This window comes from Triticum aestivum, chromosome 7B (genome assembly GCF_018294505.1).
Source record: "Triticum aestivum cultivar Chinese Spring chromosome 7B, IWGSC CS RefSeq v2.1, whole genome shotgun sequence".
Lineage (NCBI taxonomy): Eukaryota > Viridiplantae > Streptophyta > Magnoliopsida > Poales > Poaceae > Triticum > Triticum aestivum.
The window spans coordinates 428,147,460-428,162,150 of record NC_057813.1 but is presented as its reverse complement, the minus strand read 5'-3'; the positions used below and the strand labels follow the sequence as shown (position 1 = coordinate 428,162,150).

Sequence of the window (14,691 nt, the reverse complement as noted above, 5' to 3'; positions counted from 1 at the left end):
GGCAGCATCGGTAGGCTTCAGTTAGCAGTAGTAGGGAAGGAATCGCTCCATCGGGTTCAGTTAACATCCATCAATCGATCGTTTGGGTTCAGTAACGCGTAGCCTGCAGTGGAATCGCTCGGGTTCAGTTAGAGCCCAACGCCTTGCTCGGCTTCAGTTAGAGCCAACGCCTCGCACACACGTGCGTACGCACGAGAGAAACGTGCATCGCTCCGCCCCCGACCTCCCACCGTAACCAGCAACTCCCCGAAATTTTCCTCCCCCTCGCTTCTACCATGGTTTTTTCCGTCATGGACGGCCCAAAGAATGTCATGCAGCTACGTCTCTGGCCCGCCCAGGACGAAAAGCCCATTTTCTGTCATGATGTTTTGTCATAGAAGTAGGAGCCCACCACATCTATGATGATACCAGGTTTTGTCACAATTGTCGTCATAGAAGTGTCATATGTATGACAGAAAAAAAAATCGTTCGGCCCAAAATGTCACGGATGTGTCTTTTTTTTGTAGTGAAGTAGACCGACTCCTGCCTGCATCTACTACTATTACTCCACACATCCACCGCTATCCAGCATGCATCTAGAGTATTAAGTTCATAAGAACAGAGTAACGCATTAAGCAAGAAGACATGATGTAGAGGGATAAACACATGCAATATAATATAAACCCCATCTTGTTATCCTCGATGGCAACAATACAATACGTGTCTTGCAACCCTTTCTTTCACTGGGTAAGAACACCGCAAGATTGAACCCAAAGCTAAGCACTTCTCCCATGGCAAGAAAGACCAATCTAGTAGGCCAAACCAAACTGATAATTCAAAGAGACTTGCAAAGATAACTCAATCATACATAAAAGAATTCAGAGAAGATTCAAATATTATTCATAGATAAACTTGATCATAAACCCACAATTCATTGGATCTTGACAAACACACCGCAAAAGAGATTACATCGAATAGGTCTCCACAAGAGAGGGGGAGAACATTGTATTGAGATCCAAAAAGAGAGAAGAAGCCATCTAGATAATAACTACGGACCCATAGGTCTGTGGTAAACTACTCACAACTCATCGGAGGGGCAAGGATGTTGATGTATAGGCCCTCCGTGGTTGCTTCCCCCTCCAGCAGAGTGCCGGCAAGGGCTCCAAGATGGGATCTCGCGGATATAGAAGGTTACGGCGGTGGAACTTGTGTTTCGTGGTGCTCCTGGATGTTTTCGGGTTACGTAGGTATATATAGGAGGAAGAAGTACATCGGTGGCCGCCCGAGGGGCCCACGAGACAGGGGGCGCGCCCTACAGGGGGGCCCCTCCTATCTCATGGGGCCCTCAGAGCTTTCTTGACTTGCACTCCAGGCTCTCCAGATCAGATTTGTTCCAAAAATAACGCTCCCGAAGGTTTCATTCCGTTTGGACTCCGTTTGATATTCCTTTTCTTCGAAATACTGAAATAGGCAAAAAACAACAATATGGGCTGGGCCTCCGGTTAGTAGGTTAGTCACAAAAATGATATAAATGTGTAAAATAAAGCCCATAAACATCCAAAAGGGGTAATATAATAGCATGCAACAATCAAAAATTATAGATACGTTGGAGACATATCACTCTGCGGTGTTCCAATGGTCTCGCCGTGCGACAAGCCACCGCCTATCGCCGCAGACGCACCTAACTTGCTCTGCGGCACGCCATCGATCATGTTGTGCAGCGAGTTGCAGCCTCTCAGCGCTGACATGCCTATCTTGATCCGCGGCGCTGAAGAGCCATGCACCAAGGGTTTGCTCAACCCTGGCGATGATGCGCATCACAGTGTCGTCCATCACATTGCCGAGGAGCGCCTCAGCCTCGCCGTGCCGTGGCACCTTTTTGTTTTCCTCGTCGATGAGGTTGATGGCAAAGGCGGCACTTTGGTGCATTGGCATGCTTGGAAAAGGTGGATGTGCTACAGGTTCCACTTGTTGCCTCCATGCGTCGTGCACCGCCTAGGTTTATGCGCAATATCGCTGGGGGGCGGGAACAGGTGAGGAAATGGTAGGAGACGGTGGCATGTTCATAAAATGCCATCAATTAATGGAAACTTAGCATAGAAAGAATATCGAGCTAGCACAAGAAGTAGATTATGATCAGATGATCGTTTATCCTAGTTAATTATGCATGTAATAGTTTACTTTCGTGTGTGGAAAGTCATGTGTGTACTAGCCACCTATGTAATTGGATGTTTGCCGCCTATTACACACATCTTGTTTATGTGAAATGTTTCTGTTCTCTTGGATCAACACATACAATTTATCGCAATGAACCGTATGTATATCGCACACGCCTTGATCTGGCCGACTGTTTCTTTTGTGTTGCCTAATCACAAACAGTTCATCCAAGTGAACTATATGCCGTATATCACACACACCTTCATCTGGCTGCCCTTTTCTGATGTTCTTCCTCATCACAAATAGTTCATCTGAGTGAATTGTATGTCGTATATTGCACACGCCTTCATCTATCTGCCCGTTTCTGTTCTTCTTCCTCATCGCAAACAGTTAATTGAACCGAATCGTATGCCCTACATCGCACACGCAACTAAAATTGGAACCGTTTTTGATGGCTCCACCATCGCAAACGTTTTGCATCTTTTTGATGATTTTTTACATCACTGTTTGTGATTAATGCATCACACACAGTTTCGTCAAAGGGTCTCTGATTGTAGTGTCGCGTCAGCATCCTATAGTAGTGCTAGTCCTTAGGGTTTAGGGTGCCATGGGGTCGATGAAACCACCTAAACCTACCATTTATGGTAAGGTTGGCCCGGGATCGACGGTACCACCTAAACCTACCATTTAGGGTTTAGGGTGGCTCGGGGTCGATGGAACCACCTAAACCTAGCATTTAGGGTTTAGGGTACCTCGGGGTCGATGGAACCACCTAAACCCACCATTTAAGTTAAGGTTGGCTCGGTGTCGATGTAACCACCTAAACCTACCATTTAGGGTTTAGGGTGGCTCGGGGTCGACGGAACCACCTAAGCCTACCATTTAGGTTAAGGTTGGCTCGGGGTCGACGAAACCACCTAAACCTAGTCCTTAGGGTTTACGATGCCTCGGGGTCGACGAAACCACCTAAACCTAGTCCTTAGGGTTTACGATGCCTCGGGGTCAATGGAACCACCTAAACCTACCATTTAGGGTTTAGGGTGGCTCGAGGTCGAAAAACCCACCTAAACCTACCATTTAGGGTTTAGGGTGGCTCGGGGTCGACGGAAGCACCTAAACCTAGTCTTTAGGTTTAGGGTGCGTCGGGGTCGACAAAACCAGCTAAACCTACCATTTAGGGTTCGAATGCATGATATAACATCAGCGTATAATATTGAGGCATCTACCAATGTTAACATAAGCATCTAGTAGTCTTCCAATGCTAACATAAGCATCTAATATAAAACCTAGTGCATGAGAAATCATAATTTGAAGTCTAGCAATCATGACACGTAATATTGAGGCACTATAACATAAGCATGTAAGCATCTACTATATCCGATCCATCTTCCAATGCATGATATATCCTTAATTTTAGTCTAGCAATCATAGCACACAATACTTAGTGGCGTTCAACAAATTACAGGCATACACAACCATTGTTCACAATACATAGTGGAGTTCAAATGCATGGTTCATCCTATGCTCACAAAAGGATGAATAGCATAACTACTAGATATATACACACCTATAGTTCACAATTAGTACAACCATACACTACACAACCATAATTCTAAGTTACTAGGTCATTACACAACCATCCTTCCCAAAAGGTCAGCAATGCCCTCTAATCTCATATTCATCTTGTTCAGTTCTCTAAGTTGGCCTAGATCCCCTTGATCTTCTCCTTGAGCTTCTCCTCTCCCTTCATGAGCTCAGCAATCTGAAGCTCTAGTTGGCCTTTCTCTTCACTATGCTTTTCCTTTCCCTTAAGCAGATAAGCAACCTGAAGCTTCAACTCTAGCTTCTCTTGGTTGAGCTTCTCCTCAGAATTTGTGAGCTTTGCATTCTTCAACTCCAAATTCATCCTAGCTCCACTAGCAATTCCTTCTCTTTCATATTCTTCAACTTCTAGTTCTGGATGACTATTGCTTGAGCTCTTGTTAGGTTAACCAGCAGTTCATACTTCTGATTAAGCTTCTGGGTCTCTGCATCTTTCTTTGCCATCTTTGCCTTCATATCAGCCACCAGTTCACTTCTGCATTGTTGCTGATATGTAAGGTTAGACTGCAGATAACTGAAATCCAGCACCCTTTCCTTCGAGAAATTCATAAGTTCATGCATATCTTGGACTAGCTTGTCATAGTTGGCATCCAGCTTGTTCTTCTCTTCTGTTAGATGGTGAATAGTTAAAGCACTTTCAAGATTATCATTCACCCTAGCACTCTTGCTATGTTCAACCATTACCCACAGCTTCAACAATGCATTATGAATTTTTGGGGGGTCACGGTTTGGTAGGCACACGGCTTTTGTGAATGAACCATGTGCTGTTTGATAAATTTTACATCAATTAACAACATATTTTCATTAGAATGAAAACACGAGTTCATCATTTTGCCTCGAATTGTGTTCCATGGTAAACAATCACCATTGTTCCATAAGGTTCTAGTTTCTGGTGCATTTGAGATCTCGTTTGCTATATTTTAGCCATTTTTTGCATGTACCACACACACACACACACACACACACACACACACACACACACACACACACATAACCGTGTCGCAACTACACGTGGGTGTTAGCAAGATCATTTGTGTGTCACTTTGCGAGTTTTCATTCATTGTCCGAGAAACGCATTTTTTAAACATTTCGACCGCATGGTGCGGCCAAAGGCGTAGGCCTTGTTGGTATTTTATTATAGGAAATGCATATAGAGTTTGTAAATCATGAAAATCAGTGTGTCACCATGGTGTGCTCTCATGACCCCATGGAAAAGTTTTGGTAAAGTTTGGCACAAGTTTTGATGCTTACACCTTCAAATCGGAGGATCTCAAAATAAGGACCATAGTTGCCAAAAGGAGACATGACACTTCAGACTCAAATCATCAGTGACTTCATCATTCCGCCTAAAAATTCTTTTCATGGTAAAAATCACCGATATACCTTACGTTTGATTTTCTGGCGCATTTCAGGTCTCGTCTGCTACATTTAAGCCAGTTTTTTGCAGTTATCTTGCATTTAGTGCACATAAAAGCAAAAGCCTACTATGACTACATGTGAGTGTCAGCAAAGAAGGTGTACAAAAGATTTTTGTGTCGCTTTGTGAGTTTTCATCCATTGTCCAAGAAGCGGGGAGAAGTTCAAACATTTTTGCTGCAAGGTGCGGCCACCGACATAGGCCTAGTTGGTATTTTAATTTAAAACAATATAGAGGCTAGCCAACTCGCTCCCACGGTGATCCCTCGATGTCATGCATTCGCGACCGTCGGATCGTCCTCGTTCTGAGCCTGGGCCATCAGATTTTCACCTCTGGTAAATCTAATATTTACCCGTCGGTAAGTTTTTTTAGAGTATGACTGGTGGGCTCGTTTCTGGCATCTATCGACTGGGTGAAACGTCGCGCAGGTGCGAAAGGATTTTGGCCAATCCTCTCCTCGCGCGCGGCATGCTTCCAGTCGTGGAACCCTAGACCCCTTTCCCCAATCCCACGGCCGCCTCCATCCTCCCGTGCTCCACCCCGAGCGGGCTCCGCCTCCTCCTCCTCCTCCACCATCCCTTCTCCTGTCGCAGCCGCATTGGGGAGGCCAGGTTTTCTCGCTGGGGGGGAGGAGCTGTGGACGGCCAGCAGGCCAGCGGCGGGAGGCAGCCAGGCCGGCCTGCCGTCTCTCCCCCGGAACTGGCCAGCGGCCGAATTTCTGGCTGGGATGAGGAGTTTGTCCTCCCTGCAATGCTCGTCATCGAGGACAGCCTGGTCTGCAAATCGCGGCCCTCCTATGCCGGGCTACACGACGGGTCTTACCGAACAGCGCTGGCCAGCAGCAGGTAGAAACCCTAGCCACCATTCTCCTGCGTGGGCCACACCCCCACCCTTCTCCTCCCGCGTTGCTCTGCTTATTCCCCTGATTCCCTCTTCATTTTTTTTTGTTATTTAACTAAGTTGCCTACTCTGATGCTTGGGTGTTGTATTTGCAGGTGCTAACCTTCGGTTTACCACTTGTCGCTTTGGTCTGACAGGTTGGTGATTTCTCCATGCTTCCATTCTCATGTCTTCTTGTGTGCGTGTCACATGTGCTTACATCTAGGTCGAATCGATCTATTCTTTTTACAGGATGCTAGCAGTTGTAGTTCTGCTCATTTGGAGGACACATATGGCAAACTGTGACATCATGGTATTCTTTTCCTTCAGATGCTTTATCTTCATTTTTTTGTGTGTATCCATGCCATGGTTTGCACATCCTTTTCTCATTGGTATGTCTATAGACAGGCTTCTTGTTCTTCTAGAGAACTGAGTTGGTGATGTTTATTATTGTTAGTTGCTCAGAGTGATTGTTCCCAATTAATTTTGATCAATTAATTACTTGCTGGTATTTATCTAACGACCTTATATTCCTGGCCAGTTGATTCCTTTTTTAGCCAAGGCCATATTTATATCACATATCTATACTTATGCATCAGATTTTCTCCTCTTAGTTATGCAAATTGAGGCCTTTTTATTTTTTCAGTATCACTATGAGTATCATGATAGAGAGTTAATAGTTCACTCACTGGACACAATATTTAGTTGGCATATTGAGGGGCTCACACCCTTTTATGGATGGACTTATACCATGAACCTTTGAACAGATAGCAGTTGCTCAGAGTGATTGTTCCCAATTATTCTACATTTTAATTGTATCGACTGGGCGACAGCGAGCGCCGGTGAGTGCAAGCATGTGTCTCTAGAAGCGTCCTCTCCTACAAGGCAGGCAAGGACGACGTCATCGCCCTCATAGGTCCTCCTCCCATCCCTTTTGCTCCCCCTGCCTCCTCACCTTGCCTTTGAGTCGGATGCAATGTAAGATAGCCCGCAGGCAAGCTCAAGCTGGAGGCGATGAAATCCCTCTCTTGTGCCAGAATCTAACTTCTTATTTGTGCAGTGTTCTTTTGCTTCTATGTACTGTTTTTGCTCTGACCAGATCGTTCCCATTTGTTTGGAGGTTCTACGATCTGTTGCATCTCTGTTCTTCTCGTTAAGGTTAGCTGCTCTATTTCCTAGGTACACGTGTATTATCGTTTATGTCGGTGCTATCATGGTGCTTGGTCTGCTGATCATTTTAATGTTCTGGATCTGGGGTGTGGCTGCAAGAGAGGGGAGGCAGCCAATGACAGGGAGAAGGAGCAGGACGTCGAGGAGTGCAAGTAGAAGGGTAAGATGTGTATTTTGTCATATTTTTACAGATGATCTTGACTGTTTTGCAACATGTATTGCATTTCCAGGGATTATCCTTTTGCTTATTTAGTATTTCCTATGTTCTCTGAAGATTAATTTTGGCCCATACAGTTTCCAGTGATTCACCCGTTCTTTCTCTCCCCATGCCGCCTCCTCCCTTCGGCCCCGATTCATCGGCGCGTGCAGACACCTTTCCTTCTTTGACTTCTCCCCTCTTTTTCGTAAAAGCAAAAAGAAGCAGGAGCAAAACGAAAGTGAACACCATACAATGGGTGGGATGGACATGTTCACATAGTTGCTCGCTGGAGTGAATAAATTTGAGGTTTTGTGTTATTATACGCTAATATATTTTTTGTTTGTGCTTTGTTCAAAAAAATCATGTCGTGATTTAGTTTAGATCTATGCAGTCACAACCATATCTTCAGTTTAGGTCACTATGAAATTTTATTTCCTTGCCTAATAAGCGTGATTAGAAAATAATTTTAGGCCAGATTAACTATACACGTTGTACTCCGTATAAACTATTTTAGTTTTATAGTAATTTTTTATTTCTCTCTTTAATTTTGTCAGCAAACACATCGAGACATTGGAAGAAATAGACGTGTTGTACAAGGAGTGGGCTTTACAGTCTGGTATTAAGCACCGGGTAGGAGTTCCTTCTTTTGGTGGTGAGCTCATGTTCATTTCAGATCCGGTGGATATTACGGAAATCCTGCCTTATGTTTGCACAATTGGCAGTTTCCAACCTTAGAGGCTCGGCAGGTACTAAATACACCACAGGAAATGTAGATGCATTCTATATATTTGGTCATTCATGTTTTACATCTTATTCTCATGCCAACATCCATTTTTATTATATGCATGTGGTTTCCTCAACCTGGAGTTAAATACAGGTTGGTCACTGAATGAGCTTATATACCCCAGTGGCATTGAATGAGCTTATATCACTCAAAACATGTGCAAAGGAGCTGGCTTTCTTTAAGTAGCATTAAGACCAAATGTTGAATTAGGGTTGGTAGAGCGTAAGATTAAAACTGTTCAGACATATGTAACCTGCAGAAACATGGAACATAGTGGCGTATATAACCTCCATTATCTATGTTGTCATGCATGTCTCCTCTCACCATGAGAATGTTTGTATGAAATAGTAAATTTGCGATCCTTGCTGATAGTCACTAATGATAGTTGGTAATGGCAGCCGGTGAAGGTATACAAAATGAGCAACTCAAGATGCCAAATTTGGTTCATTGTTCAGGCCTCAGGGTCGGCGGTCGTTAAGAAATACAAAAATGTGCATCATTTCCTTCAATAGTGTCCCCATGCTGGTACATAAATAAGGTTGATAGGTTCTTTCTGTTGATATTTGTGCCTTTCCCGAGGTAGCATCCAGTCTGACAACAAGGTGGCCATAGGGCATGTTTTGTTTTGTCACTCGAAGCAACATCAAATAAAATAATTTCCCTTGGCTAGCACTGGTAATCGAATCTTAAGATGCCAATGCTTTGTGGGATGCTTAATTAAATGTCGAGCTCGTGGATACAAAGAACAGGTCAGGCTTTAGTTCAGTTCAATTCAGTAATTTAATATTAGCACCCACGTCGTACGAACAATAAAAAGAGGGCATGGACGTACTATGCAAGTGCAATTGGTTGGCAGTTGGCTTACCTCGGCGTCTTTGCCTCCGGCCGGGAGCCTACTTCGCAACGGCGACGCCGAGAGAGCGGTGTAACTTGGCCGGCCAGGGAGTCCTCGGTGGGGCCGAGTGCTGACTTTAACAACAAATAACCATTAATTTTGCTCAGTTCATGAGCCAATTAGCACTGAATCCCTGTCTCTGCCACTTGTTTGAACATCCTTCTTATGATATTCTGAACAAAGCGGCCAAAGCAATCCTTCGGATCACATAGACTTCATGGTCGACATACTACTAACTCATTGAATGAATTTGTACTTAACTTAACTTCTTCCACCAGTATTTGCCTTATTTTTTCAGTATCTTACATACTTAATTATAGGTTGGTTGGATCTGTTGTATGAGGTAGGCTTCAGGCCAACGGAAGATGATTTACCGGATGACTGCCACCACAGTTTTTCGGGGTTCCGTGTGCACCTGTGACATTCTGTATAAATTTGGAGGTATCCAACTCCATTATCTACAAATTAATTCCTTGCTTGCATCCCTTATTGAGAAGCCAGATGATTATAAATTATTGCAATCGTTGTTGCCAATATGTCACATTACGGGTTCATGTTGATCTTTGTTGGTTAAAATGTGCGTTGCTGTGACCTTGAGAACATTTTTTTATCTTATTACTGCAATTTTGGTTTTTCACTCAAACATACAGTGGTTAGTGTTGTTAATCCATACATAGCCGTATTTGTTTATCTTATTACTGTAGTTTTGGTTTTTCTTATTACTTCAGTTTTGTTTTTTCACTCAAACATACAGTGGTTAGTCCTGGTGTGTTTTTGTTTTACACCAGCATATATTTGGTCCAGAGATATTCAATTGTTTGTCTGATAAGATAATATTTTACTTCTTCATGGAGCACTCTTATGGCAAGCACATTTTTTCTGACTGAACTGCTGGTTGGTTTTTTTCTCCATAAATACGATAAATTATCATATCATATGAAATGTTAAGATATACTGAAAATATGCCCTGTATGATGGTGGTTTGGCATTTTAGAATTGTTTTGGGCAATGCATGTTTGTATGCATTTTTTCTTTTGGCCCTTGAAGGCTTACATGGTACGCATCACATCTTTGATAGTTTGCAAGTGCGATAAAAATTGTTGTGCTCGTATCTTTAGTTTTTATTACACGTGGAGATAATGCAACAACTCTTGCTGGAATTATACTGTCAACTTATGTTGAATTGTTTCTTTGTATGTAGGCCACAGGTGACAATTGCTACATCTATTGTGTTCTGTCACCGTTTTTACCTTCGTCAGTCTCATGCAACAAATGATAGACGAGTAAGTGTTAGTCAATGACTAACTATAGTCCAATTTTTAAATATTTGTTGAAGTGCAGCTTCTCACTTTATAACATGTAGATACTTTATTTGAGTTTATAATATTCTGTTTTTGCCTCATAGTTTAGTTTGAATAAAAATAACAAATAGTTTGTATCTCCATGGTTTTCCAGTTTGGTGATTGTTCTCTCCATAGAGAGGCATTAATAGCTAATAATACACTTTGTACTTCTCCAGTCCAATAGAAGTTGGCGCTGAAGCTAGCAGCAGACTCTGTAGATGTCAAAACAACTTGTACTTTTGTGAACTGCAGGGGGTGGTTATAAAAAGTAGGTATTTTCTATGAGGATAAGATGCACAGATGTACACCCTCTTGGTGTGATGTGGGGATTTTAGTTTAGAAGAGCCTGAGACCTTGTTACTAAATAGCAGTTCACAGATGGGCACACCATTTTATCAATTATGCAGGGTTGAGGGTTTATCATGAATATTTTGGCTGGTACAGCTCTCAAACACCCAGCAGAGTTGATTTAGGCCCAGTTACTCTTAAATTATTGAACGTGAAAGCATTTGAAAATCACCCTATCCATGAAGTAGTACCAAGCGTGTTTACTGAAATAGGAGTGCATGTGATTTCTTGTGTTCTTATCTGCAGCAGAAGTGGTAATGGTGTGATTTTCCTCTATGTCTTGACAGAATATTAGTACTCTACACTATTTGTTATGCAGTTATTCTTATTTTTTCATGGCGAATGGGCAAATGAAGTCTGAATCTAACATATATACAGACAATCGCTACTGTCTGCATGTTCTTGGCTAGAAGAGTCGAAGAAACACCTAGGCCTTTGAAGGATGTCATCCTGGTTTCTTACGAGCTTATTTAAAAAGGATCCTGCTGCTGGTCAGAAAATCAAGCAGAGGGTAATGTAATGGATCCAATTTGATGCTTCTTTTGCTATGGATTGTTCTTTGGTGAACCTTTTTCCCTTTAAAAAAGTTGTAGCATGTCCATGACCTGATCTCACCCTATAAATCTTGTTGTTCTTATACAATAATAGAAAATAACTTCAGAAATATAGCCAGTAGAAGGCTGGCTATTTCTATCAGAATCCTAACCTTTTCTCATCAGTATATCATTTATTTTGGAATTATTTTGATTGCATCATCCGCTGAAAAGTTTACAGAGACTGATAATGATCTAGAATAAAACTATATTCTAACCTACGAGGAGGCTCGACACGTCTTCTAACCCGCAATAGACTGTATAGGCAGCGGGAGCGCCGGTCCCACTGCCGGTCCAGACCATGGGCACAGCATGGTCGAGCTACAACGAGTGCATCTAATTCCAACTCATCAAAGTGAGCTCCCTCTTTTATTCTTCTGAGGCAATGAGGCATCAGTGTAGGCCCAATCTTTTTGTTTGTTGCTTTGAAGAGTGTTGTCATGTTGTGGAAAGGCGACATGTGCTTGATAGTTGGAGTTGGTGTTGAGCCTGGCGGTAGTAGACAGGGAAGGCACCCATCTCACTTGATCTTGAGAGTTGATTCATATCTTTTTTTCTTGACCTGATTGAGTTCCTGTATATGCAAGGATAAAGAAGAAGGGGCATTGTTGTGGTTGTTGCTTAAGGTGTTGGTCAGGAGCAGGATGAGTATGTCAACATGATGTTCCTTGACGTTGGCCTTCTTTTATAAAGTTCACATGCAACTCTCATCCATGGTTAGAAAAAGCTAATTTAAACGTTTTGTTTCTTTGATGGTTACTCATTTCTCTTACCGTTGTTGTATCAAAACAATTGTATTTTCGTTGATGGCCACTTGGGATCATTTTCGAGGAGAATGAGATGTGGAATAAACTACTAATGAGATGTGGAATAAACTACTCTGAAATGGTTGGTTCCCTTCAGACAGTTTATTAGCTAACTAATTTTGTCTGCTGTTGCACATGATACAACTGTGCTCTGTTGTCATTAGCTTGCATTTTATGTAAGCTTAAACAGACAATCAATTAAACTTTTACTAAGTTCTTACCGTATTTATTTGGTCAAACATAGTTACTAAAAAAATTCAAATATTTTTAGCACGTACATGGTTTTAAATAGGACTCGGTGCCTTTCAGCACAATGAGCAGTGTTTACAAATATAATTTTTTGGTGCAACGGTTACACACATTTTTTTTCAAACTTAGATTTCACAATGTGATAGACATTTTCAAAAGAGTATGGTCTAATATATGGGCTTTCTACAACAAGTACTGAATATGTCCTTGCAAAACGAAACTATTTTCATCGACAACATGGCTTTAGCGGGTCTTTGCACCAATTGGCGCAATGAATAAGAAATCACACTGGTCGGCGGCTGAGGAAACGCCTCTGTCACCCAGCTAAGGAACCGAGAAAGAAAGGAAGGGGATGGACAGTCTCCGCTGGATCCGCCCCCTGCCGCTTCATATTCAGCTCCTCACGGGCCACATGCATTGCTCTATGTGGGCTGGGCTAAATAACATATGGGCTATCCTAATACCTCTTGATCCCTATATCTCTGTATATGCACAACAAAGACATGTTTTTTCTTAGGTTTCTTATCTTTTTCCCTCTTTTTTTGCAGGTATGGGCTATCCTAATACCTCCTGATCCCTATATCTTCGTATATGCACAACGAAGACATGTTTTTTTTCTTAGGTTTCTTATCTTTTCCCCTTTTTTTTTGCAGGAAAAAGATGCACGGCCAGGTTTCTCATCATGATAATCATGTTTTCAAACTTGCTAAAAAAATACAACCATGCCAACGTTACTCTCTCATCATGGTGGCCATATTTTCAAACTGAACATATTCATATTATGCAAAGTTTCCCTTTTCCCATACTATTATTTAACAACGTAATAAAGATGTTCAAAAAAGCATGATTTAGTTGAAGGTTCTTGCAGCATGAAACTATTCTCATCGAAAGCATGTCTTTAGCAGGTCTTTGCGCCATTTGGCGCAACGGGTCAACTAGTTATAGTAAATTCAGATGGAGCCCGACGTCATGAAAATCGGTGTATGACCGTGGCATGCTCTCATGACCCCATGGAAAAAAATTCATAAAGTTTGGCAGAAGTTTTGATGATCGCTCCTTGGAAACCGGAGCATCTCAGAAGAAGGATCATGGTTTCCAAAAGGAAACATGTCAATTCAAACTCCAGTAGCCGGTGACTTCATCGTTTGGCCTCACAAAAATTTCCATGGTACGCAATCACCATTATACGATGGGTTTGATTTTCTGACGCATCTCAGGTATCGTTTGCTATATTTAAGACATTTTCTAAATTTAACATGCATTTTGTGCATATAAATCAAATCCCCAACCGCAATTGCATGTGCTGATTAAAGGGATGAGGATTTCCGTTCCATCCGGGAGCATCCAACGGTGCAGACGTACAATCCGTGGGGTTTGGGTTCTGGCCAATCAGAACAAACGACTCACATCGCGCGTGTAGTAGGGGGGCATCGGCCATGGTTTGGTAGGCACACGGCTTTCATGAATGAACCGTGTGCTATTAGAAAACATTTACATCAACTAACAACATATTTTCATTTGAATGAACACATAAGTTCATCGTTTCGCCTTGAATTTTTTTACACGGTAAGCAATCACCATTGTATCATAAGATTCAATTTTCTGGTGCATTTGAGATCTCGTTTGCTATATTTTAGCCATTTTTTGCATTTACCATGCACACACACGCACACACATAGCAGTATCGTTTGTGTTACTTTACGATTTTTCATTCATTTTCCGAGAAATAGGAAAGTTTTTTCAAACATTTCGGCCGCATGGTGCAGCTAGATGCATTGGCTTTGTTGGTATTAACAGGAAATGCATATGGAGTCCGGAAATCATGAACATCGGTGTGTTACCGTTGCGTGCTCTCATGACACCATGAATTTGTTTTGGTAAAGTTTGGCTGTTTTTGATGCTCGCACCTTCGAAATCGGAGCATCTCACAAGAAGGATCATAGTTACCAAAAGGAGAGGTGGCACTTCGGACTCCAATCATCGGTGACTTCATCGTTCTGCCTCGAATTTTTTATCACGGTAAACAATCACTGATATACCCTAGGTTTGATTTTCTAGTCCATTTCAGGACTCATCTTCTATATTTAAGACATTTTTTGCATTTACCTTGCATTTAGTGCATATAAAATCAAATCTCTACTACAACTACATGTGGGTGTTAGCAAAGAAGGTGTACAAATCATTTCTGTGTCTCTTTGCGAGTTTTCATCCATTGTCCGAGAAGTGGGGAGAAGTCCAAACATTTCGGCTGTGAGGTGCGGCCAGCGACG

The 14,691-nt window shown here is 42.2% G+C and overlaps 1 long non-coding RNA gene across 10 annotated transcripts; it reads left to right on the top strand.

Annotated features, from left to right (window-relative positions):
* The first annotated feature begins 5,582 nt into the window (after positions 1–5,582).
* On the top strand, positions 5,583–12,237 carry LOC123156473 (uncharacterized). Of its 10 annotated transcripts, none has more exons than XR_006478167.1 (10): positions 5,583–6,000; positions 6,151–6,192; positions 6,287–6,347; positions 6,802–7,364; positions 7,958–8,149; positions 9,403–9,523; positions 10,284–10,365; positions 11,152–11,284; positions 11,632–11,721; positions 11,954–12,237. It is a non-coding gene; the product is annotated as an uncharacterized lncRNA (long non-coding RNA). The 10 variants fall into 10 exon arrangements; XR_006478166.1 differs by having other exon boundaries at positions 11,798–12,237; XR_006478169.1 differs by lacking the exons at positions 11,632–11,721; positions 11,954–12,237 and having other exon boundaries at positions 5,586–6,000; positions 6,802–6,950; positions 7,095–7,192; positions 7,304–7,364; positions 11,152–11,514.
* Positions 12,238–14,691: the final 2,454 nt, after the last annotated feature.